Raw genomic sequence first — 24,693 nt, 5'->3', positions numbered from 1 at the left:
GCTTAAAAACGTAAAACGCTCCTCTATGGAGAGAGTTGAGCAATTCCAAAGCATCCATGTGGACCTTTGTACTCTATTTAGTGCTCTTAAAAGTCTAACTTTCTTGTTGAGCCGTCGTGCCATGTTTCGTAAGGTAAAGACGCGAATAGACAAAGTTATGTCTCAAATTGCTCAAAAACGTGAAAAGCTCCTCCATGGAGAGAGTTGCGCAACTTCAAATCATCGATGTGGACCGTTGTACTCTATTTAGTGCTCTTCAAAGTCTAACTTGCTCGTTGAGCCTTCGTGCCACGTTTTGTAAGGTAAAGACGCGAATAGACCAAGTTATGTCTCAAAAACGTGAAAAGCTCCTCTATGGAGAGAGTTGCGCAACTCCAAAGCATCGATGTGGACCGTTGTACTCTATTTAGTGCTCTTAAAAGTCTAACTTGCTAGTTGAGCCTTCGTGCCACGTTTCGTAAGGAAAAGACGCGAATAGACCAAGTTATGTCTCAAATTGCTCAAAAACGTGAGAAGCTCCTCTATGGAGAGGGTTGAGCAATTCCAAAGCATCGATGTAGACCGTTGTACTCTATTTAGTGCTCTGAAAATTCTAACTTGATAGTTGAGCCTTCGTGCCACGTTTCGCAAGGTAAAGACGTGAATAGACCAAGTTATGTCTCAAATTGCTTAAAAACGTGAAACGCTCCTCTATGGAGAGAGTTGAGTAATTCCAAAGCATCCATGTGGACCATTGTACTCTATTTAGTGCTCTTAAAAGTCTAACTTGCTAGTTGAGCCTTCGTTCCACGTTTCGTAAGGTAAAGACGCGAATAGACCAAGTTATGTCTCAAATTGCTTAAAAACGTGAAACGCTCCTCTATGGAGAGAGTTGAGCAATTGCAAGGCATCCGTGTGGACCGTTGTACTCTATTTAGTGCTCTTAAAAGTGTAACTTGCTTGTTGAGCCGTCGTGCCATGTTTCGTAAGGTAAAGACGCGAATAGACCAAGTTATGTCTCAAATTGCTCAAAAACGTGAAAAGCTCCTCTATTGAGAGAGTTGCGCAACTCCAAAGCATCGATGTGAACCGTTGTACTCTATTTAGTGCTCTTAAAAGTCTAACTTGCTAGTTGAGCATTCGTGCCACGTTTCGTAAGGAAAAGACGCGAATAGACCAAGTTATGTCTCAAATTGCTCAAAAACGTGAGAAGCTCCTCTATGGAGAGAGTTAAGAAATTCCAAAACATCCATGTGGACCATTGTACTCTATTTAGTGCTCTTAAAAGTCTAACTTGCTTGTTGAGCTGTCGTGCCACGTTTCGTAAGGTAAAGACGCGAATAGACCAAGTTATGTCTCAAATTGCTCAAAAACGTGAAAAGCTCCTCTTTGGAGAGAGTTGCGTAACTTCAAATCATCGATGTGGACCGTTGTACTCTATTTAGTGCTCCTAAAAGCCTAACTTGCTAGTTGAGCCTTCGTGCCACGTTTTGTAAGGTGAAGAGGCGAATAGACCAAGTTATTTCTCAAATTGCTCAAAAACTAAAAAGCTCCTCTATGGAGAGAGTTGCGCAACTCCAAAGCATCGATGTGGACCGTTGTACTCTATTTAGGGCTCTTAAAAGTCTAACTTGCTAGTTGAGCCTTCGTGCCACGTTTCGTAAGGAAAAGACGCGAATAGACCAAGTTATGTCTCAAATTGCTCAAAAACGTGAGAAGCTCCTCTATGGAGAGAGTTGAGCAATTGCAAAGCATCGATGCAGACCGTTGTACTCTATTTAGTGCTCTGAAAAGTCTAACTTGCTAGTTGAGCCTTCGTGCCACGTTTCGCAAGGTAAAGACGCGAATAGACCAAGTTATGTCTCAAATTGCTTAAAAACGTGAAACGCTCCTCCATGGAGAGAGTTGAGCAATTGCAAAGCATCCGTGTTGACCGTTGTACTCTATTTAGTGCTCTTAAAAGTGTAACTTGCTTGTTGAGCCGTCGTGCCATGTTTCGTAAGGTAAAGACGCGAATAGACCAATTTATGTCTCAAATTGCTCAAAAACGTGAAAAGCTCCTCTATGGAGAGAGTTGCGCAAGTCCAAAGCATCGATGTGGACCGTTGTACTCTATTTAGTGCTCTTAAAAGTCTAACTTGCGAGTTGAGCCTTCGTGCCACGTTTCGTAAGGAAAAGACGCGAATAGACCAAGTTATTTCTCAAATTGTTAAAAAACGTGAGAAGCCCCTCTATGGAGAGAGTTGAGCAATTCCAAAGCATCGATGTAGACCGTTGTACTCTATTTAGTGCTCTGAAAAGTATAACTTGCCAGTTGAGCCTTCGTGCCACGTTTCGCAAGGTAAAGGCGTGAATAGACCAAGTTATGTCTCAAATTGCTTAAAAACGTGAAACGCTCCTCTATGGAGAGAGTTGAGCAATTCCAAAGCATCCGTGTGGACCGTTGTACTCTATGTAGTGCTCTTAAAAGTGTATCTTGCTTGTTGAGCCGTCGTGCCATGTTTCGTAAGGTAAAGACGCGAATAGTCCAAGTTATGTCTCAAATTGCTCAAAAAAGTGAAAAGCTCCCCTATGGAGAGAGTTGCGCAACTCCAAAGCATCGATGTGGACCGTTGTACTCTATTTAGTGCTCTTAAAAGTCTAACTTGCCAGTTGAGCCTTCATTCCACGTTTCGTAAGGTAAAGACGCGAATAGACCAAGTTATGTCTCAAATTGCTTAAAAACGTGAAACGCTCCTCTATGGAGAGAGTTGAGCAATTCCAAAGCATCCATGTGGACCGTTGTACTCTATTTAGTGCTCTTAAAAGTCTAACTTTCTTGTTGAGCCGTCGTGCCATGTTTCGTATGATAAAGACGCGAATAGACCAAGTTATGTCTCAAATTGCTCAAAAACGTGAAAAGCTCCTCTATGGAGAGAGTTGCGCAACTTCAAATCATCGATGTGGACCGTTGTACTCTATTTAGTGCCCTTCAAAGTCTAACTTGCTAGTTGAGCCTTCGTGCCACGTTTTGTAAGGTAAAGACGCGAATAGACCAAAATATGTCTCAAATTGCTCAAAAACGTGAAAAGCTCCTCTATGGAGAGAGTTGCGCAACTCCAAAGCATCGATGTGGACCGTTGTACTCTATTTAGTGCTCTTAAAAGTCTAACTTGCTAGTTGAGCCTTCGTGCCACGTTTCGTAAGGAAAAGACGCGAATAGACCCAGTTATGTCTCAAATTGCTCAAAAACGTGAGAAGCTCCTCTATGGAGAGGGTTGAGCAATTCCAAAGCATCGATGTAGACCGTTGTACTCTATTTAGTGCTCTGAAAATTCTAACTTGCTAGTTGAGCCTTCGTGCCACGTTTCGGAAGGTAAAGACGTGAATAGACCAAGTTATGTCTCAAATTGCTTAAAAACGTGAAACGCTCCTCTATGGAGAGAGTTGAGCAATTCCAAAGCATCCATGTGGACCATTGTACTCTATTTAGTGCTCTTAAAAGTCTAACTTGCTAGTTGAGCCTTCGTGCCCCGTTTCGTAAGGTAAAGAGGCGAATAGATCAAGTTATGTCTCAAATTGCACGAAAACGTGAACAGCTCCTCTATGGAGAGAGTTGAGCAATTCCAAAGCATCGATGTGGACCATTGTACTCTATTTAGTGCTCTTAAAAGTCTAACTTGCCAGTTGAGCCTTCGTTCCACGTTTCGTAAGGTAAAGACGCGAATAGACCAAGTTATGTCTCAAATTGCTTAAAAACGTGAAACGCTCCTCTATGGAGAGAGTTGAGCAATTCCAAAGCATCCGTGTGGACCGTTGTACTCTATTTAGTGCTCTTAAAAGTGTAACTTGCTTGTTGAGCCGTCGTGCCATGTTTCGTAAGGTAAAGACGCGAATAGACCAAGTTATGTCTCAAATTGCTCAAAAACGTGAAAAGCTCCTCTATTGAGAGAGTTGCGCAACTCCAAAGCATCGATGTGAACCGTTGTACTCTATTTAGTGCTCTTAAAAGTCTAACTTGCTAGTTGAGCCTTCGTGCCACGTTTCGTAAGGAAAAGACGCGAATAGACCAAGTTATGTCTCAAATTGCTCAAAAACGTGAAAAGCTCCTCTATGGAGAGAGTTGAGAAATTCCAAAACATCCATGTGGACCATTGTACTCTATTTAGTGCTCTTAAAAGTCTAACTTGCTTGTTGAGCTGTCGTGCCACGTTTCGTAAGGTAAAGACGCGAATAGACCAAGTTATGTCTCAAATTGCTCAAAAACGTGAAAAGCTCCTCTTTGGAGAGAGTTGCGTAACTTCAAATCATCGATGTGGACCGTTGTACTCTATTATGTGCTCCTAAAAGTCTAACTTGCTAGTTGAGCCTTCGTGCCACGTTTTGTAAGGTAAAGACGCGAATAGACCAAGTTATTTCTCAAATTGCTCAAAAACGTGAAAAGCTCCTCTATGGAGAGAGTTGCGCAACTCCAAAGCATCGATGTGGACCGTTGTACTGTATTTAGTGCTCTTAAAAGTCTAACTTGCCAGTTGAGCCTTCGTTCCACGTTTCGTAAGGTAAAGACGCGAATAGACCAAGTTATGTCTCAAATTGCTTAAAAACGTAAAACGCTCCTCTATGGAGAGAGTTGAGCAATTCCAAAGCATCCATGTGGACCGTTGTACTCTATTTAGTGCTCTTAAAAGTCTAACTTTCTTGTTGAGCCGTCGTGCCATGTTTCGTAAGGTAAAGACGCGAATAGACAAAGTTATGTCTCAAATTGCTCAAAAACGTGAAAAGCTCCTCCATGGAGAGAGTTGCGCAACTTCAAATCATCGATGTGGACCGTTGTACTCTATTTAGTGCTCTTCAAAGTCTAACTTGCTAGTTGAGCCTTCGTGCCACGTTTTGTAAGGTAAAGACGCGAATAGACCAAGTTATGTCTCAAATTGCTTAAAAACTTGAAACGCTCCTCTATGGAGAGAGTTGCGCAATTTCAAAGCATCCATGTGGACCGTTGTACTCTATTTAGTGCTCTTAAAAGTCTAACTTGCTTGTTGAGCCGTCGTGCCATGTTTCGTAAGGTAAAGACGCGAATAGACCAAGTTATGTCTCAAATTGCTCAAAAACGTGAAAAGCTCCTCTATGGAGAGAGTTGCGCAACTCCAAAGCATCGATGTGGACCGTTGTACTCTATTTAGTACTCTTAAAAGTCTAACTTGCTAGTTGAGCCTTCGTGCCACGTTTCGTAAGGAAAAGACGCGAATAGACCAAGTTATGTCTCAAATTGCTCAAAAACGTGAGAAGCTCGTCTATGGAGAGAGTTGAGCAATTCCAAAGCATCGATGTAGACCGTTGTACTCTATTTAGTGCTCTGAAAAGTCTAACTTGCTAGTTGAGCCTTCGTGCCATGTTTCGCAAAGTAAAGACGTGAATAGACCAAGTTATGTCTCAAATTGCTTAAAAACGTGAAACGCTACTCTATGGAGAGAGTTGAGCAATTCCAAAGCATCCGTGTGGACCGTTGTACTCTATTTAGTGCTCTTAAAAGTGTAACTTGCTTGTTGAGCCGTCGTGCCAAGTTTCGTAAGGTAAAGACGCGAATAGACCAAGTTATGTCTCAAATTGCTCAAAAACGTGAAAAGCTCCTCTATGGAGAGAGTTGCGCAACTCCAAAGCATCGATGTGGACCGTTGTACTCTATTTAGTGCTCTTAAAAGTCTAACTTGCTAGTTGAGCCTTCGTGCCACGTTTCGTAAGGAAAAGACGCGAATAGGCCAAGTTATGTCTCAAATTGCTCAAAAACGTGAGAAGCTCCTCTATGGAGAGAGTTGAGCAATTCCAAAGCATCGATGTAGACCGTTGTACTCTATTTAGTGCTCTGAAAAGTCTAACTTGCTAGTTGAGCCTTCGTGCCACGTTTCGCAAGGTAAAGACGCGAATAGACCAAGTTATGTCTCAAATTGCTTAAAAACATGAAACGCTCCTCTATGGAGAGAGTTGAGCAACTTCAAAGCATCAATGTGGACTGTTGTACTCTATTTAGTGCTCTTAAAATTCTAACTTGCTTGTTAAGCCGTCGAGCCATGTTTCGTAAGGTAAAGACGCGAATAGACCAAGTTATGTCTCAAATTGCTCAAAAACGTTAAAAGCTCCCCTATGGAGAGAGTTGCGCAACTCCAAAGCATCCAATCAATGTGGACCGTTGTACTCTATTTAGTGCTCTTAAAAGTCGAACTTGCCAGTTGAGCCTTCGTTCCACGTTTCGTAAGGTAAGGATGCGAATAGACAAAGTTATGTCTCAAATTGCTTAAAAACGTGAAACGCTCCTCTATGGAGAGAGTTGAGCAAGTCCAAAGCATCCATGTGGACCGTTGTACTCTATTTAGTGCTCTTAAACGTCTAACTTGCTTGTTGAGCCGTCGTGCCATGTTTCGTAAGGTAAAGACGCGAATAGACCAAGTTATGTCTCAAATTGCTCAAAAACGTGAAAAGCTCCTCTATGGAGAGAGTTGCGCAACTCCAAAGCATCGATGTGGACCGTTGTACTCTATTTAGTACTCTTAAAAGTCTAACTTGCGAGTTGAGCCTTCGTGCCACGTTTCGTAAGGAAAAGACGTGAATAGACCAAGTTATGTCTCAAATTGCTCAAAAACGTGAGAAGCTCCTCTATGGAGAGAGTTGAGCAATTGCAAAGCATCGATGCAGACCGTTGTACTCTATTTAGTGCTCTGAAAAGTCTAACTTGCTAGTTGAGCCTTCGTGCCACGTTTCGCAAGGTAAAGACGCGAATAGACCAAGTTATGTCTCAAATTGCTTAAAAACGTGAAACGCTCCTCCATGGAGAGAGTTGATCAATTGCAAAGCATCCGTGTTGACCGTTGTACTCTATTTAGTGCTCTTAAAAGTGTAACTTGCTTGTTGAGCCGTCGTGCCATGTTTCGTAAGGTAAAGACGCGAATAGACCAATTTATGTCTCAAATTGCTCAAAAACGTGAAAAGCTCCTCTATGGAGAGAGTTGCGCAAGTCCAAAGGATCGATGTGGACCGTTGTACTCTATTTAGTGCTCTTAAAAGTCTAACTTGCGAGTTGAGCCTTCGTGCCACGTTTCGTAAGGAAAAGACGCGAATAGACCAAGTTATGTCTCAAATTGTTAAAAAACGTGAGAAGCCCCTCTATGGAGAGAGTTGAGCAATTCCAAAGCATCGATGTAGACCGTTGTACTCTATTTAGTGCTCTGAAAAGTATAACTTGCCAGTTGAGCCTTCGTGCCACGTTTCGCAAGGTAAAGACGTGAATAGACCAAGTTATGTCTCAAATTGCTTAAAAACGTGAAACGCTCCTCTATGGAGAGAGTTGAGCAATTCCAAAGCATCCGTGTGGACCGTTGTACTCTATGTAGTGCTCTTAAAAGTGTATCTTGCTTGTTGAGCCGTCGTGCCATGTTTCGTAAGGTAAAGACGCGAATAGTCCAAGTTATGTCTCAAATTGCTCAAAAAAGTGAAAAGCTCCCCTATGGAGAGAGTTGCGCAACTCCAAACCATCGATGTGGACCGTTGTACTCTATTTAGTGCTCTTAAAAGTCTAACTTGCCAGTTGAGCCTTCATTCCACGTTTCGTAAGGTAAAGACGCGAATAGACCAAGTTATGTCTCAAATTGCTTAAAAACGTGAAACGCTCCTCTATGGAGAGAGTTGAGCAATTCCAAAGCATCCATGTGGACCGTTGTACTCTATTTAGTGCTCTTAAAAGTCTAACTTTCTTGTTGAGCCGTCGTGCCATGTTTCGTATGATAAAGACGCGAATAGACCAAGTTATGTCTCAAATTGCTCAAAAACGTGAAAAGCTCCTCTATGGAGAGAGTTGCGCAACTTCAAATCATCGATGTGGACCGTTGTACTCTATTTAGTGCCCTTCAAAGTCTAACTTGCTAGTTGAGCCTTCGTGCCACGTTTTGTAAGGTAAAGACGCGAATAGACCAAAATATGTCTCAAATTGCTCAAAAACGTGAAAAGCTCCTCTATGGAGAGAGTTGCGCAACTCCAAAGCATCGATGTGGACCGTTGTACTCTATTTAGTGCTCTTAAAAGTCTAACTTGCTAGTTGAGCCTTCGTGCCACGTTTCGTAAGGAAAAGACGCGAATAGACCCAGTTATGTCTCAAATTGCTCAAAAACGTGAGAAGCTCCTCTATGGAGAGGGTTGAGCAATTCCAAAGCATCGATGTAGACCGTTGTACTCTATTTAGTGCTCTGAAAATTCTAACTTGCTAGTTGAGCCTTCGTGCCACGTTTCGGAAGGTAAAGACGTGAATAGACCAAGTTATGTCTCAAATTGCTTAAAAACGTGAAACGCTCCTCTATGGAGAGAGTTGAGCAATTCCAAAGCATCCATGTGGACCATTGTACTCTATTTAGTGCTCTTAAAAGTCTAACTTGCTAGTTGAGCCTTCGTGCCCCGTTTCGTAAGGTAAAGAGGCGAATAGATCAAGTTATGTCTCAAATTGCACGAAAACGTGAACAGCTCCTCTATGGAGAGAGTTGAGCAATTCCAAAGCATCGATGTGGACCATTGTACTCTATTTAGTGCTCTTAAAAGTCTAACTTGCCAGTTGAGCCTTCGTTCCACGTTTCGTAAGGTAAAGACGCGAATAGACCAAGTTATGTCTCAAATTGCTTAAAAACGTGAAACGCTCCTCTATGGAGAGAGTTGAGCAATTCCAAAGCATCCGTGTGGACCGTTGTACTCTATTTAGTGCTCTTAAAAGTGTAACTTGCTTGTTGAGCCGTCGTGCCATGTTTCGTAAGGTAAAGACGCGAATAGACCAAGTTATGTCTCAAATTGCTCAAAAACGTGAAAAGCTCCTCTATTGAGAGAGTTGCGCAACTCCAAAGCATCGATGTGAACCGTTGTACTCTATTTAGTGCTCTTAAAAGTCTAACTTGCTAGTTGAGCCTTCGTGCCACGTTTCGTAAGGAAAAGACGCGAATAGACCAAGTTATGTCTCAAATTGCTCAAAAACGTGAGAAGCTCCTCTATGGAGAGAGTTGAGAAATTCCAAAACATCCATGTGGACCATTGTACTCTATTTAGTGCTCTTAAAAGTCTAACTTGCTTGTTGAGCTGTCGTGCCACGTTTCGTAAGGTAAAGACGCGAATAGACCAAGTTATGTCTCAAATTGCTCAAAAACGTGAAAAGCTCCTCTTTGGAGAGAGTTGCGTAACTTCAAATCATCGATGTGGACCGTTGTACTCTATTATGTGCTCCTAAAAGTCTAACTTGCTAGTTGAGCCTTCGTGCCACGTTTTGTAAGGTAAAGACGCGAATAGACCAAGTTATTTCTCAAATTGCTCAAAAACGTGAAAAGCTCCTCTATGGAGAGAGTTGCGCAACTCCAAAGCATCGATGTGGACCGTTGTACTGTATTTAGTGCTCTTAAAAGTCTAACTTGCCAGTTGAGCCTTCGTTCCACGTTTCGTAAGGTAAAGACGCGAATAGACCAAGTTATGTCTCAAATTGCTTAAAAACGTAAAACGCTCCTCTATGGAGAGAGTTGAGCAATTCCAAAGCATCCATGTGGACCGTTGTACTCTATTTAGTGCTCTTAAAAGTCTAACTTTCTTGTTGAGCCGTCGTGCCATGTTTCGTAAGGTAAAGACGCGAATAGACAAAGTTATGTCTCAAATTGCTCAAAAACGTGAAAAGCTCCTCCATGGAGAGAGTTGCGCAACTTCAAATCATCGATGTGGACCGTTGTACTCTATTTAGTGCTCTTCAAAGTCTAACTTGCTAGTTGAGCCTTCGTGCCACGTTTTGTAAGGTAAAGACGCGAATAGACCAAGTTATGTCTCAAATTGCTTAAAAACTTGAAACGCTCCTCTATGGAGAGAGTTGCGCAATTTCAAAGCATCCATGTGGACCGTTGTACTCTATTTAGTGCTCTTAAAAGTCTAACTTGCTTGTTGAGCCGTCGTGCCATGTTTCGTAAGGTAAAGACGCGAATAGACCAAGTTATGTCTCAAATTGCTCAAAAACGTGAAAAGCTCCTCTATGGAGAGAGTTGCGCAACTCCAAAGCATCGATGTGGACCGTTGTACTCTATTTAGTACTCTTAAAAGTCTAACTTGCTAGTTGAGCCTTCGTGCCACGTTTCGTAAGGAAAAGACGCGAATAGACCAAGTTATGTCTCAAATTGCTCAAAAACGTGAGAAGCTCGTCTATGGAGAGAGTTGAGCAATTCCAAAGCATCGATGTAGACCGTTGTACTCTATTTAGTGCTCTGAAAAGTCTAACTTGCTAGTTGAGCCTTCGTGCCATGTTTCGCAAAGTAAAGACGTGAATAGACCAAGTTATGTCTCAAATTGCTTAAAAACGTGAAACGCTACTCTATGGAGAGAGTTGAGCAATTCCAAAGCATCCGTGTGGACCGTTGTACTCTATTTAGTGCTCTTAAAAGTGTAACTTGCTTGTTGAGCCGTCGTGCCAAGTTTCGTAAGGTAAAGACGCGAATAGACCAAGTTATGTCTCAAATTGCTCAAAAACGTGAAAAGCTCCTCTATGGAGAGAGTTGCGCAACTCCAAAGCATCGATGTGGACCGTTGTACTCTATTTAGTGCTCTTAAAAGTCTAACTTGCTAGTTGAGCCTTCGTGCCACGTTTCGTAAGGAAAAGACGCGAATAGACCAAGTTATGTCTCAAATTGCTCAAAAACGTGAGAAGCTCGTCTATGGAGAGAGTTGAGCAATTCCAAAGCATCGATGTAGACCGTTGTACTCTATTTAGTGCTCTGAAAAGTCTAACTTGCTAGTTGAGCCTTCGTGCCACGTTTCGTAAGGAAAAGACGCGAATAGACCAAGTTATGTCTCAAATTGCTCAAAAACGTGAGAAGCTCGTCTATGGAGAGAGTTGAGCAATTCCAAAGCATCGATGTAGACCGTTGTACTCTATTTAGTGCTCTGAAAAGTCTAACTTGCTAGTTGAGCCTTCGTGCCATGTTTCGCAAGGTAAAGACGTGAATAGACCAAGTTATGTCTCAAATTGCTTAAAAACGTGAAACGCTACTCTATGGAGAGAGTTGAGCAATTCCAAAGCATCCGTGTGGACCGTTGTACTCTATTTAGTGCGCTTAAAAGTGTAACTTGCTTGTTGAGCCGTCGTGCCATGTTTCGTAAGGTAAAGACGCGAATAGACCAAGTTATGTCTCAAATTGCTCAAAAACGTGAAAAGCTCCTCTATGGAGAGAGTTGCGCAACTCCAAAGCATCGATGTGGACCGTTGTACTCTATTTAGTGCTCTTAAAAGTCTAACTTGCTAGTTGAGCCTTCGTGCCACGTTTCGTAAGGAAAAGACGCGAATAGGCCAAGTTATGTCTCAAATTGCTCAAAAACGTGAGAAGCTCCTCTATGGAGAGAGTTGAGCAATTCCAAAGCATCGATGTAGACCGTTGTACTCTATTTAGTGCTCTGAAAAGTCTAACTTGCTAGTTGAGCCTTCGTGCCACGTTTCGCAAGGTAAAGACGCGAATAGACCAAGTTATGTCTCAAATTGCTTAAAAACATGAAACGCTCCTCTATGGAGAGAGTTGAGCAACTTCAAAGCATCAATGTGGACTGTTGTACTCTATTTAGTGCTCTTAAAATTCTAACTTGCTTGTTAAGCCGTCGAGCCATGTTTCGTAAGGTAAAGACGCGAATAGACCAAGTTATGTCTCAAATTGCTCAAAAACGTTAAAAGCTCCCCTATGGAGAGAGTTGCGCAACTCCAAAGCATCCAATCAATGTGGACCGTTGTACTCTATTTAGTGCTCTTAAAAGTCGAACTTGCCAGTTGAGCCTTCGTTCCACGTTTCGTAAGGTAAGGATGCGAATAGACAAAGTTATGTCTCAAATTGCTTAAAAACGTGAAACGCTCCTCTATGGAGAGAGTTGAGCAATTCCAAAGCATCCATGTGGACCGTTGTACTCTATTTAGTGCTCTTAAACGTCTAACTTGCTTGTTGAGCCGTCGTGCCATGTTTCGTAAGGTAAAGACGCGAATAGACCAAGTTATGTCTCAAATTGCTCAAAAACGTGAAAAGCTCCTCTATGGAGAGAGTTGCGCAACTCCAAAGCATCGATGTGGACCGTTGTACTCTATTTAGTACTCTTAAAAGTCTAACTTGCGAGTTGAGCCTTCGTGCCACGTTTCGTAAGGAAAAGACGTGAATAGACCAAGTTATGTCTCAAATTGCTCAAAAACGTGAGAAGCTCCTCTATGGAGAGAGTTGAGCAATTGCAAAGCATCGATGCAGACCGTTGTACTCTATTTAGTGCTCTGAAAAGTCTAACTTGCTAGTTGAGCCTTCGTGCCACGTTTCGCAAGGTAAAGACGCGAATAGACCAAGTTATGTCTCAAATTGCTTAAAAACGTGAAACGCTCCTCCATGGAGAGAGTTGATCAATTGCAAAGCATCCGTGTTGACCGTTGTACTCTATTTAGTGCTCTTAAAAGTGTAACTTGCTTGTTGAGCCGTCGTGCCATGTTTCGTAAGGTAAAGACGCGAATAGACCAATTTATGTCTCAAATTGCTCAAAAACGTGAAAAGCTCCTCTATGGAGAGAGTTGCGCAAGTCCAAAGGATCGATGTGGACCGTTGTACTCTATTTAGTGCTCTTAAAAGTCTAACTTGCGAGTTGAGCCTTCGTGCCACGTTTCGTAAGGAAAAGACGCGAATAGACCAAGTTATGTCTCAAATTGTTAAAAAACGTGAGAAGCCCCTCTATGGAGAGAGTTGAGCAATTCCAAAGCATCGATGTAGACCGTTGTACTCTATTTAGTGCTCTGAAAAGTATAACTTGCCAGTTGAGCCTTCGTGCCACGTTTCGCAAGGTAAAGACGTGAATAGACCAAGTTATGTCTCAAATTGCTTAAAAACGTGAAACGCTCCTCTATGGAGAGAGTTGAGCAATTCCAAAGCATCCGTGTGGACCGTTGTACTCTATGTAGTGCTCTTAAAAGTGTATCTTGCTTGTTGAGCCGTCGTGCCATGTTTCGTAAGGTAAAGACGCGAATAGTCCAAGTTATGTCTCAAATTGCTCAAAAAAGTGAAAAGCTCCCCTATGGAGAGAGTTGCGCAACTCCAAACCATCGATGTGGACCGTTGTACTCTATTTAGTGCTCTTAAAAGTCTAACTTGCCAGTTGAGCCTTCATTCCACGTTTCGTAAGGTAAAGACGCGAATAGACCAAGTTATGTCTCAAATTGCTTAAAAACGTGAAACGCTCCTCTATGGAGAGAGTTGAGCAATTCCAAAGCATCCATGTGGACCGTTGTACTCTATTTAGTGCTCTTAAAAGTCTAACTTTCTTGTTGAGCCGTCGTGCCATGTTTCGTATGATAAAGACGCGAATAGACCAAGTTATGTCTCAAATTGCTCAAAAACGTGAAAAGCTCCTCTATGGAGAGAGTTGCGCAACTTCAAATCATCGATGTGGACCGTTGTACTCTATTTAGTGCCCTTCAAAGTCTAACTTGCTAGTTGAGCCTTCGTGCCACGTTTTGTAAGGTAAAGACGCGAATAGACCAAAATATGTCTCAAATTGCTCAAAAACGTGAAAAGCTCCTCTATGGAGAGAGTTGCGCAACTCCAAAGCATCGATGTGGACCGTTGTACTCTATTTAGTGCTCTTAAAAGTCTAACTTGCTAGTTGAGCCTTCGTGCCACGTTTCGTAAGGAAAAGACGCGAATAGACCCAGTTATGTCTCAAATTGCTCAAAAACGTGAAAAGCTCCTCTATGGAGAGAGTTGCGCAAGTCCAAAGCATCGATGTGGACCGTTGTACTCTATTTAGTGCTCTTAAAAGTCTAACTTGCGAGTTGAGCCTTCGTGCCACGTTTCGTAAGGAAAAGACGCGAATAGACCAAGTTATTTCTCAAATTGTTAAAAAACGTGAGAAGCCCCTCTATGGAGAGAGTTGAGCAATTCCAAAGCATCGATGTAGACCGTTGTACTCTATTTAGTGCTCTGAAAAGTATAACTTGCCAGTTGAGCCTTCGTGCCACGTTTCGCAAGGTAAAGGCGTGAATAGACCAAGTTATGTCTCAAATTGCTTAAAAACGTGAAACGCTCCTCTATGGAGAGAGTTGAGCAATTCCAAAGCATCCGTGTGGACCGTTGTACTCTATGTAGTGCTCTTAAAAGTGTATCTTGCTTGTTGAGCCGTCGTGCCATGTTTCGTAAGGTAAAGACGCGAATAGTCCAAGTTATGTCTCAAATTGCTCAAAAAAGTGAAAAGCTCCCCTATGGAGAGAGTTGCGCAACTCCAAAGCATCGATGTGGACCGTTGTACTCTATTTAGTGCTCTTAAAAGTCTAACTTGCCAGTTGAGCCTTCATTCCACGTTTCGTAAGGTAAAGACGCGAATAGACCAAGTTATGTCTCAAATTGCTTAAAAACGTGAAACGCTCCTCTATGGAGAGAGTTGAGCAATTCCAAAGCATCCATGTGGACCGTTGTACTCTATTTAGTGCTCTTAAAAGTCTAACTTTCTTGTTGAGCCGTCGTGCCATGTTTCGTATGATAAAGACGCGAATAGACCAAGTTATGTCTCAAATTGCTCAAAAACGTGAAAAGCTCCTCTATGGAGAGAGTTGCGCAACTTCAAATCATCGATGTGGACCGTTGTACTCTATTTAGTGCCCTTCAAAGTCTAACTTGCTAGTTGAGCCTTCGTGCCACGTTTTGTAAGGTAAAGACGCGAATAGACCAAAATATGTCTCAAATTGCTCAAAAACGTGAAAAGCTCCTCTATGGAGAGAGTTGCGCAACTCCAAAGCATCGATGTGGACCGTTGTACTCTATTTAGTGCTCTTAAAAGTCTAACTTGCTAGTTGAGCCTTCGTGCCACGTTTCGTAAGGAAAAGACGCGAATAGACCCAGTTATGTCTCAAATTGCTCAAAAACGTGAGAAGCTCCTCTATGGAGAGGGTTGAGCAATTCCAAAGCATCGATGTAGACCGTTGTACTCTATTTAGTGCTCTGAAAATTCTAACTTGCTAGTTGAGCCTTCGTGCCACGTTTCGGAAGGTAAAGACGTGAATAGACCAAGTTATGTCTCAAATTGCTTAAAAACGTGAAACGCTCCTCTATGGAGAGAGTTGAGCAATTCCAAAGCATCCATGTGGACCATTGTACTCTATTTAGTGCTCTTAAAAGTCTAACTTGCTAGTTGAGCCTTCGTGCCCCGTTTCGTAAGGTAAAGAGGCGAATAGATCAAGTTATGTCTCAAATTGCACGAAAACGTGAACAGCTCCTCTATGGAGAGAGTTGAGCAATTCCAAAGCATCGATGTGGACCATTGTACTCTATTTAGTGCTCTTAAAAGTCTAACTTGCCAGTTGAGCCTTCGTTCCACGTTTCGTAAGGTAAAGACGCGAATAGACCAAGTTATGTCTCAAATTGCTTAAAAACGTGAAACGCTCCTCTATGGAGAGAGTTGAGCAATTCCAAAGCATCCGTGTGGACCGTTGTACTCTATTTAGTGCTCTTAAAAGTGTAACTTGCTTGTTGAGCCGTCGTGCCATGTTTCGTAAGGTAAAGACGCGAATAGACCAAGTTATGTCTCAAATTGCTCAAAAACGTGAAAAGCTCCTCTATTGAGAGAGTTGCGCAACTCCAAAGCATCGATGTGAACCGTTGTACTCTATTTAGTGCTCTTAAAAGTCTAACTTGCTAGTTGAGCCTTCGTGCCACGTTTCGTAAGGAAAAGACGCGAATAGACCAAGTTATGTCTCAAATTGCTCAAAAACGTGAGAAGCTCCTCTATGGAGAGAGTTGAGAAATTCCAAAACATCCATGTGGACCATTGTACTCTATTTAGTGCTCTTAAAAGTCTAACTTGCTTGTTGAGCTGTCGTGCCACGTTTCGTAAGGTAAAGACGCGAATAGACCAAGTTATGTCTCAAATTGCTCAAAAACGTGAAAAGCTCCTCTTTGGAGAGAGTTGCGTAACTTCAAATCATCGATGTGGACCGTTGTACTCTATTATGTGCTCCTAAAAGTCTAACTTGCTAGTTGAGCCTTCGTGCCACGTTTTGTAAGGTAAAGACGCGAATAGACCAAGTTATTTCTCAAATTGCTCAAAAACGTGAAAAGCTCCTCTATGGAGAGAGTTGCGCAACTCCAAAGCATCGATGTGGACCGTTGTACTGTATTTAGTGCTCTTAAAAGTCTAACTTGCCAGTTGAGCCTTCGTTCCACGTTTCGTAAGGTAAATACGCGAATAGACCAAGTTATGTCTCAAATTGCTTAAAAACGTAAAACGCTCCTCTATGGAGAGAGTTGAGCAATTCCAAAGCATCCATGTGGACCGTTGTACTCTATTTAGTGCTCTTAAAAGTCTAACTTTCTTGTTGAGCCGTCGTGCCATGTTTCGTAAGGTAAAGACGCGAATAGACAAAGTTATGTCTCAAATTGCTCAAAAACGTGAAAAGCTCCTCCAGGGAGAGAGTTGCGCAACTTCAAATCATCGATGTGGACCGTTGTACTCTATTTAGTGCTCTTCAAAGTCTAACTTGCTAGTTGAGCCTTCGTGCCACGTTTTGTAAGGTAAAGACGCGAATAGACCAAGTTATGTCTCAAATTGCTTAAAAACTTGAAACGCTCCTCTATGGAGAGAGTTGAGCAATTCCAAAGCATCCATGTGGACCATTGTACTCTATTTAGTGCTCTTAAAAGTCTAACTTGCTAGTTGAGCCTTCGTGCCCCGTTTCGTAAGGTAAAGAGGCGAATAGATCAAGTTATGTCTCAAATTGCACGAAAACGTGAACAGCTCCTCTATGGAGAGAGTTGAGCAATTCCAAAGCATCGATGTGGACCATTGTACTCTATTTAGTGCTCTTAAAAGTCTAACTTGCCAGTTGAGCCTTCGTTCCACGTTTCGTAAGGTAAAGACGCGAATAGACCAAGTTATGTCTCAAATTGCTTAAAAACGTGAAACGCTCCTCTATGGAGAGAGTTGAGCAATTCCAAAGCATCCGTGTGGACCGTTGTACTCTATTTAGTGCTCTTAAAAGTGTAACTTGCTTGTTGAGCCGTCGTGCCATGTTTCGTAAGGTAAAGACGCGAATAGACCAAGTTATGTCTCAAATTGCTCAAAAACGTGAAAAGCTCCTCTATTGAGAGAGTTGCGCAACTCCAAAGCATCGATGTGAACCGTTGTACTCTATTTAGTGCTCTTAAAAGTCTAACTTGCTAGTTGAGCCTTCGTGCCACGTTTCGTAAGGAAAAGACGCGAATAGACCAAGTTATGTCTCAAATTGCTCAAAAACGTGAGAAGCTCCTCTATGGAGAGAGTTGAGAAATTCCAAAACATCCATGTGGACCATTGTACTCTATTTAGTGCTCTTAAAAGTCTAACTTGCTTGTTGAGCTGTCGTGCCACGTTTCGTAAGGTAAAGACGCGAATAGACCAAGTTATGTCTCAAATTGCTCAAAAACGTGAAAAGCTCCTCTTTGGAGAGAGTTGCGTAACTTCAAATCATCGATGTGGACCGTTGTACTCTATTATGTGCTCCTAAAAGTCTAACTTGCTAGTTGAGCCTTCGTGCCACGTTTTGTAAGGTAAAGACGCGAATAGACCAAGTTATTTCTCAAATTGCTCAAAAACGTGAAAAGCTCCTCTATGGAGAGAGTTGCGCAACTCCAAAGCATCGATGTGGACCGTTGTACTGTATTTAGTGCTCTTAAAAGTCTAACTTGCCAGTTGAGCCTTCGTTCCACGTTTCGTAAGGTAAAGACGCGAATAGACCAAGTTATGTCTCAAATTGCTTAAAAACGTAAAACGCTCCTCTATGGAGAGAGTTGAGCAATTCCAAAGCATCCATGTGGACCGTTGTACTCTATTTAGTGCTCTTAAAAGTCTAACTTTCTTGTTGAGCCGTCGTGCCATGTTTCGTAAGGTAAAGACGCGAATAGACAAAGTTATGTCTCAAATTGCTCAAAAACGTGAAAAGCTCCTCCAGGGAGAGAGTTGCGCAACTTCAAATCATCGATGTGGACCGTTGTACTCTATTTAGTGCTCTTCAAAGTCTAACTTGCTAGTTGAGCCTTCGTGCCACGTTTTGTAAGGTAAAGACGCGAATAGACCAAGTTATGTCTCAAATTGCTTAAAAACTTGAAACGCTCCTCTATGGAGAGAGTTGCGCAATTTCAAAGCATCCATGTGGACCGTTGTACTCTATTTAGTGCTCTTAAAAGTCTAACTTGCTTGTTGAGCCGTCGTGCCATGTTTCGTAAGGTAAAGACGCGAATAGACCAAGTTATGTCTCAAATTGCTCAAAAACGTGAAAAGCTCCTCTATGGAGAGAGTTGCGCAACTCCAAAGCATCGATGTGGACCGTTGTACTCTATTTAGTACTCTAAAAAGTCTAACTTGCTAGTTGAGCCTTCGTGCCACGTTTCGTAAGGAAAAGACGCGAATAGACCAAGTTATGTCTCAAATTGCTCAAAAACGTGAGAAGCTCGTCTATGGAGAGAGTTGAGCAATTCCAAAGCATCGATGTAGACCGTTGTACTCTATTTAGTGCTCTGAAAAGTCTAACTTGCTAGTTGAGCCTTCGTGCCATGTTTCGCAAGGTAAAGACGTGAATAGACCAAGTTATGTCTCAAATTGCTTAAAAACGTGAAACGCTACTCTATGGAGAGAGTTGAGCAATTCCAAAGCATCCGTGTGGACCGTTGTACTCTATTTAGTGCGCTTAAAAGTGTAACTTGCTTGTTGAGCCGTCGTGCCATGTTTCGTAAGGTAAAGACGCGAATAGACCAAGTTATGTCTCAAATTGCTCAAAAACGTGAAAAGCTCCTCTATGGAGAGAGTTGCGCAACTCCAAAGCATCGATGTGGACCGTTGTACTCTATTTAGTGCTCTTAAAAGTCTAACTTGCTAGTTGAGCCTTCGTGCCACGTTTCGTAAGGAAAAGACGCGAATAGGCCAAGTTATGTCTCAAATTGCTCAAAAACGTGAGAAGCTCCTCTATGGAGAGAGTTGAGCAATTCCAAAGCATCGATGTAGACCGTTGTACTCTATTTAGTGCTCTGAAAAGTCTAACTTGCTAGTTGAGCCTTCGTGCCACGTTTCGCAAGGTAAAGACGCGAATAGACCAAGTTATGTCTCAAATTGCTTAAAAACATGAAACGCTCCTCTATGGAGAGAGTTGAGCAACTTCAAAGCATCAATGTGGACTGTTGTACTCTATTTAGTGCTCTTAAAATTCTAACTTGCTTGTTAAGCCGTCGAGCCATGTTTCGTAAGGTAAAGACGCGAATAGACCAAGTTATGTCTCAAATTGCTCAAAAACGTTAAAAGCTCCCCTATGGAGAGAGTTGCGCAACTCCAAAGCATCCAATCAATGTGGACCGTTGTACTCTATTTAGTGCTCTTAAAAGTCGAACTTGCCAGTTGAGCCTTCGTTCCACGTTTCGTAAGGTAAGGATGCGAATAGACCAAGTTATGTCTCAAATTGCTTAAAAACGTGAAACGCTCCTCTATGGAGAGAGTTGAGCAATTCCAAAGCATCCATGTGGACTGTTGTACTCTATTTAGTGCTCTTAAACGTCTAACTTGCTTGTTGTGCCGTCGTGCCATGTTTTTCGTAAGGTAAAGACGCGAATAGACCAAGTTATGTCTCAAATTGCTCAAAAACGTGAAAAGCTCCTCTATGGAGAGAGTTGCGCAACTCCAAAGCATCGATGTGGACCGTTGTACTCTATTTAGTACTCTTAAAAGTCTAACTTGCTAGTTGAGCCTTCGTGCCACGTTTTGTAAGGAAAAGACGCGAATAGACCAAGTTATGTCTCAAATTGCTCAAAAACGTTAAAAGCTCCCCTATGGAGAGAGTTGCGCAACTCCAAAGCATCCAATCAATGTGGACCGTTGTACTCTATTTAGTGCTCTTAAAAGTCGAACTTGCCAGTTGAGCCTTCGTTCCACGTTTCGTAAGGTAAGGATGCGAATAGACCAAGTTATGTCTCAAATTGCACGAAAACGTGAACAGCTCCTCTATGGAGACAGTTGAGCAATTCCAAAGCATCGATGTGGACCGTTGTACTTTATCTAGTGCTCTTAAAAGTGTAACTTGCTTGTTGAGCCGTCGTGCCATGTTTCGTAAGGTAAAGACGCGAATAGACCAAGTTATGTCTCAAATTGCTCAAAAACGTGAAAAGCTCCTCTATGGAGAGAGTTGCGCAACTCCAAAGCATCGATGTGGACCGTTGTACTCTATTTAGTGCTCTTAAAAGTCTACCTTTCTAGTTGAGCCTTCGTGCCACGTTTCGTAAGGAAAAGACGCGAATAGACCAAGTTATGTCTCAAATTGCTCAAAAACGTGAGAAGCTCCTCTATGGAGAGAGTTGAGCAATTCCAAAGCATCGATGTAGACCGTTGTACTCTATTTAGTGCTCTGAAAAGTCTAACTTGCTAGTTGAGCCTTCGTGCCACGTTTCATAAGGTAAAGACGCGAATAGACCAAGTTATGTCTCAAATTGCTCAAAAACGTGAGAAGCTCCTCTATGGAGAGAGTTGAGCAATTCCAAACCATCGATGTAGACCGTTGTACTCTATTTAGTGCTCTGAAAAGTCTAACTTGCTAGTTGAGCCTTCGTGCCACGTTTCGTAAGGTAAAGACGTGAATACACCAAGTTATGTCTCAAATTGCTTAAAAACGTGAAACTCTCCTCTATGGAGACAGTTGAGCAATTCCAAAGCATCAATGTGGACCGTTGTACTCTATTTAGTACTCTTAAAATTCTAACTTACTTGTTGAGCCGTCGAGCCATGTTTCGTAAGGTAAAGACACGAATAGACCAAGTTATGTCTCAAATTGCTCAAAAACGTTAAAAGCTCTTCTATGGAGAGAGTTGCGCAACTCCAAAGCATCGATGTGGACCGTTGTACTCTATTTAGTGCTCTTAAAAGTCTAACTTGCTAGTTGATCCTTCGTGCCACGTTTCGTAAGGCAAAGACGCGAATAGACCAAGTTATGTCACAAATTGCTCAAAAACGTGAAAAGCTCCTCTATGGAGAGAGTTGCGCAACTCCAAAGCATCGATGTGGACCGTTGTACTCTATTTAGTGCTATTAAAAGTCTAACTTGCTAGTTGAGCCTTCGTGCCACGTTTCGTAAGGCAAAGACGCGAATAGACCAAGTTATGTCTCAAATTGCTCAAAAACGTGAGAAGCTCCTCTATGGAGAGAGTTGAGCAATTCCAAAGCATCGATGTAGACCGTTGTACTCTATTTAGTGCTCTGAAAAGTCTAACTTGCTAGTTGAGCCTTCGTGCCACGTTTCGCAAGGTAAAGACGTGAATAGACCAAGTTATGTCTCAAATTGCTTAAAAACGTGAAACGCTCCTCTATGGAGAGAGTTGAGCAATTCCAAAGCATCCGTGTGGACCGTTGTACTCTATTTAGTGCTCTTAAAAGTGTAACTTGCTTGTTGAGTTGTCGTGCCATGTTTCGTAAGGTAAAGACGCGAATAGACCAAGTTATGTCTCAAATTGCTCAAAAACGTGAAAAGCTCCTCTATGGAGAGAGTTGCGCAACTCCAAAGCATCGATGTGGACCGTTGTACTCTATTTAGTGCTCTTAAAAGTCTAACTTTCTAGTTGAGCCTTTGTGCCACGTTTCGTAAGGTAAAGACGCGAATAGACCAAGTTATGTCACAAATTGCTCAAAAACGTGAAAAGCTCCTCTATGGAGAGAGTTGCGCAACTCCAAAGCATCGATGTGGACCGTTGTACTCTATTTAGTGCTCTTAAAAGTCTAACTTGCTAGTTGAGCCTTCGTGCCACGTTTCGTAAGGCAAAGACGCGAATAGACCAAGTTATGTCACAAATTGCTCAAAAACGTGAAAAGCTCCTCTATGGAGAGAGTTGCGCAACTCCAAAGCATCGCTGTGGACCGTTGTACTCTATTTAGTGCTCTTAAAAGTCTAACTTGCTAGTTGAGCCTTCGTGCCACGTTTCGTAAGGCAAAGACGCGAATAGACAAAGTTATGTCTCAAATTGCTCAAAAACGTGAGAAGCTCCTCTATGGAGAGAGTTGAGCAATTCCAAAGCTTCGATGTTGACCGTTGTACTCTATTTAGTGCTCTGAAAAGTCTAACTTGCTAGTTGAGCCTTCGTGCCACGTTTCGTAAGGAAAAGACGCGAATAGACCAAGTTATGTCTCAAATTGCTCAAAAACGTGAGAAGCTCCTCTATGGAGAGAGTTGAGCAATTCCAAAGCATCGATGTAGACCGTTGTACTCTATTTAGTGCTCTGAAAAGTCTAACTTGCTAGTTGAGCCTTCGTGCCACGTTTCGTAAGGTAAAGACGTGAATACACCAAGTTATGTCTCAAATTGCTTAAAAACATGAAACTCTCCTCTATGGAGACAGTTGAGCAATTCCAAAGCATCAATGTGGACCGTTGTACTCTATTTAGTGCTCTTAAAATTCTAACTTGCTTGTTGAGCCGTCGAGCCATGTTTCGTAAGGTAAAGACACGAATAGACCAAGTTATGTCTCAAATTGCTCAAAAACGTTAAAAGCTCCTCTATGGAGAGAGTTGCGCAACTCCAAAGAATCGATGTGGACCGTTGTACTCTATTTAGTGCTCTTAAAAGTCTAACTTGCTATTTGAGCCTTCGTGCCACGTTTCGTAAGGAAAAGACGCGAATAGACCAAGTTATGTCTCAAATTGCTCAAAAACGTGAGAAGCTCCTCTTTGGAGAGAGTTGAGCAATTCCAAAGCGTCGATGTAGACCGTTGTACTCTATTTAGTGCTCTTAAAAGTCTAACTTGCTAGTTGAGCCTTCGTGCCACGTTTCGTAAGGTAAAGAGGCGAATAGATCAAGTTATGTCTCAAATTGCACGAAAACGTGAACAGCTCCTCTATGGAGAGAGTTGAGCAATTCCAAAGCATCGATGTGGACCGTTGTACTTTATTTAGTGCTCTTAAAAGTGTAACTTTCTTTTTGAGCCGTCGTGCCATGTTTCTTAAGGTAAAGACGCGAATAGACCAAGTTATGTCACAAATTGCTCAAAAACATGAAAAGCTCCTCTATGGAGAGAGTTGCGCAACTCCAAAGCATCGATGTGGACCGTTGTACTCTATTTAGTGCTCTTAAAAGTCTAACTTGCTAGTTGAGCCTTCGTGCCACGTTTCATAAGGTAAAGACGCGAATAGACCAAGTTATGTCTCAAATTGCTCAAAAACGTGAGAAGCTCCTCTATGGAGAGAGTTGAGCAATTCCAAACCATCGATGTAGACCGTTGTACTCTATTTAGTGCTCTGAAAAGTCTAACTTGCTAGTTGAGCCTTCGTGCCACGTTTCGTAAGGTAAAGACGTGAATACACCAAGTTATGTCTCAAATTGCTTAAAAACGTGAAACTCTCCTCTATGGAGACAGTTGAGCAATTCCAAAGCATCAATGTGGACCGTTGTACTCTATTTAGTGCTCTTAAAAGTCTAACTTACTTGTTGAGCCGTCGAGCCATGTTTCGTAAGGTAAAGACACGAATAGACCAAGTTATGTCTCAAATTGCTCAAAAACGTTAAAAGCTCTTCTATGGAGAGAGTTGCGCAACTCCAAAGCATCGATGTGGACCGTTGTACTCTATTTAGTGCTCTTAAAAGTCTAACTTGCTAGTTGATCCTTCGTGCCACGTTTCGTAAGGCAAAGACGCGAATAGACCAAGTTATGTCACAAATTGCTCAAAAACGTGAAAAGCTCCTCTATGGAGAGAGTTGCGCAACTCCAAAGCATCGATGTGGACCGTTGTACTCTATTTAGTGCTATTAGAAGTCTAACTTGCTAGTTGAGCCTTCGTGCCACGTTTCGTAAGGCAAAGACGCGAATAGACCAAGTTATGTCTCAAATTGCTCAAAAACGTGAGAAGCTCCTCTATGGAGAGAGTTGAGCAATTCCAAAGCATCGATGTAGACCGTTGTACTCTATTTAGTGCTCTGAAAAGTCTAACTTGCTAGTTGAGCCTTCGTGCCACGTTTCGCAAGGTAAAGACGTGAATAGACCAAGTTATGTCTCAAATTGCTTAAAAACGTGAAACGCTCCTCTATGGAGAGAGTTGAGCAATTCCAAAGCATCCGTGTGGACCGTTGTACTCTATTTAGTGCTCTTAAAAGTGTAACTTGCTTGTTGAGTTGTCGTGCCATGTTTCGTAAGGTAAAGACGCGAATAGACCAAGTTATGTCTCAAATTGCTCAAAAACGTGAAAAGCTCCTCTATGGAGAGAGTTGCGCAACTCCAAAGCATCGATGTGGACCGTTGTACTCTATTTAGTGCTCTTAAAAGTCTAACTTTCTAGTTGAGCCTTTGTGCCACGTTTCGTAAGGTAAAGACGCGAATAGACCAAGTTATGTCACAAATTGCTCAAAAACGTGAAAAGCTCCTCTATGGAGAGAGTTGCGCAACTCCAAAGCATCGATGTGGACCGTTGTACTCTATTTAGTGCTCTTAAAAGTCTAACTTGCTAGTTGAGCCTTCGTGCCACGTTTCGTAAGGCAAAGACGCGAATAGACCAAGTTATGTCACAAATTGCTCAAAAACGTGAAAAGCTCCTCTATGGAGAGAGTTGCGCAACTCCAAAGCATCGCTGTGGACCGTTGTACTCTATTTAGTGCTCTTAAAAGTCTAACTTGCTAGTTGAGCCTTCGTGCCACGTTTCGTAAGGCAAAGACGCGAATAGACAAAGTTATGTCTCAAATTGCTCAAA

This window comes from Tripterygium wilfordii, chromosome 11 (assembly GCF_013401445.1).
Source record: "Tripterygium wilfordii isolate XIE 37 chromosome 11, ASM1340144v1, whole genome shotgun sequence".
Classification (NCBI taxonomy): Eukaryota; Viridiplantae; Streptophyta; class Magnoliopsida; order Celastrales; family Celastraceae; genus Tripterygium; species Tripterygium wilfordii.
Note: the sequence above shows the minus strand (reverse complement) of the source record.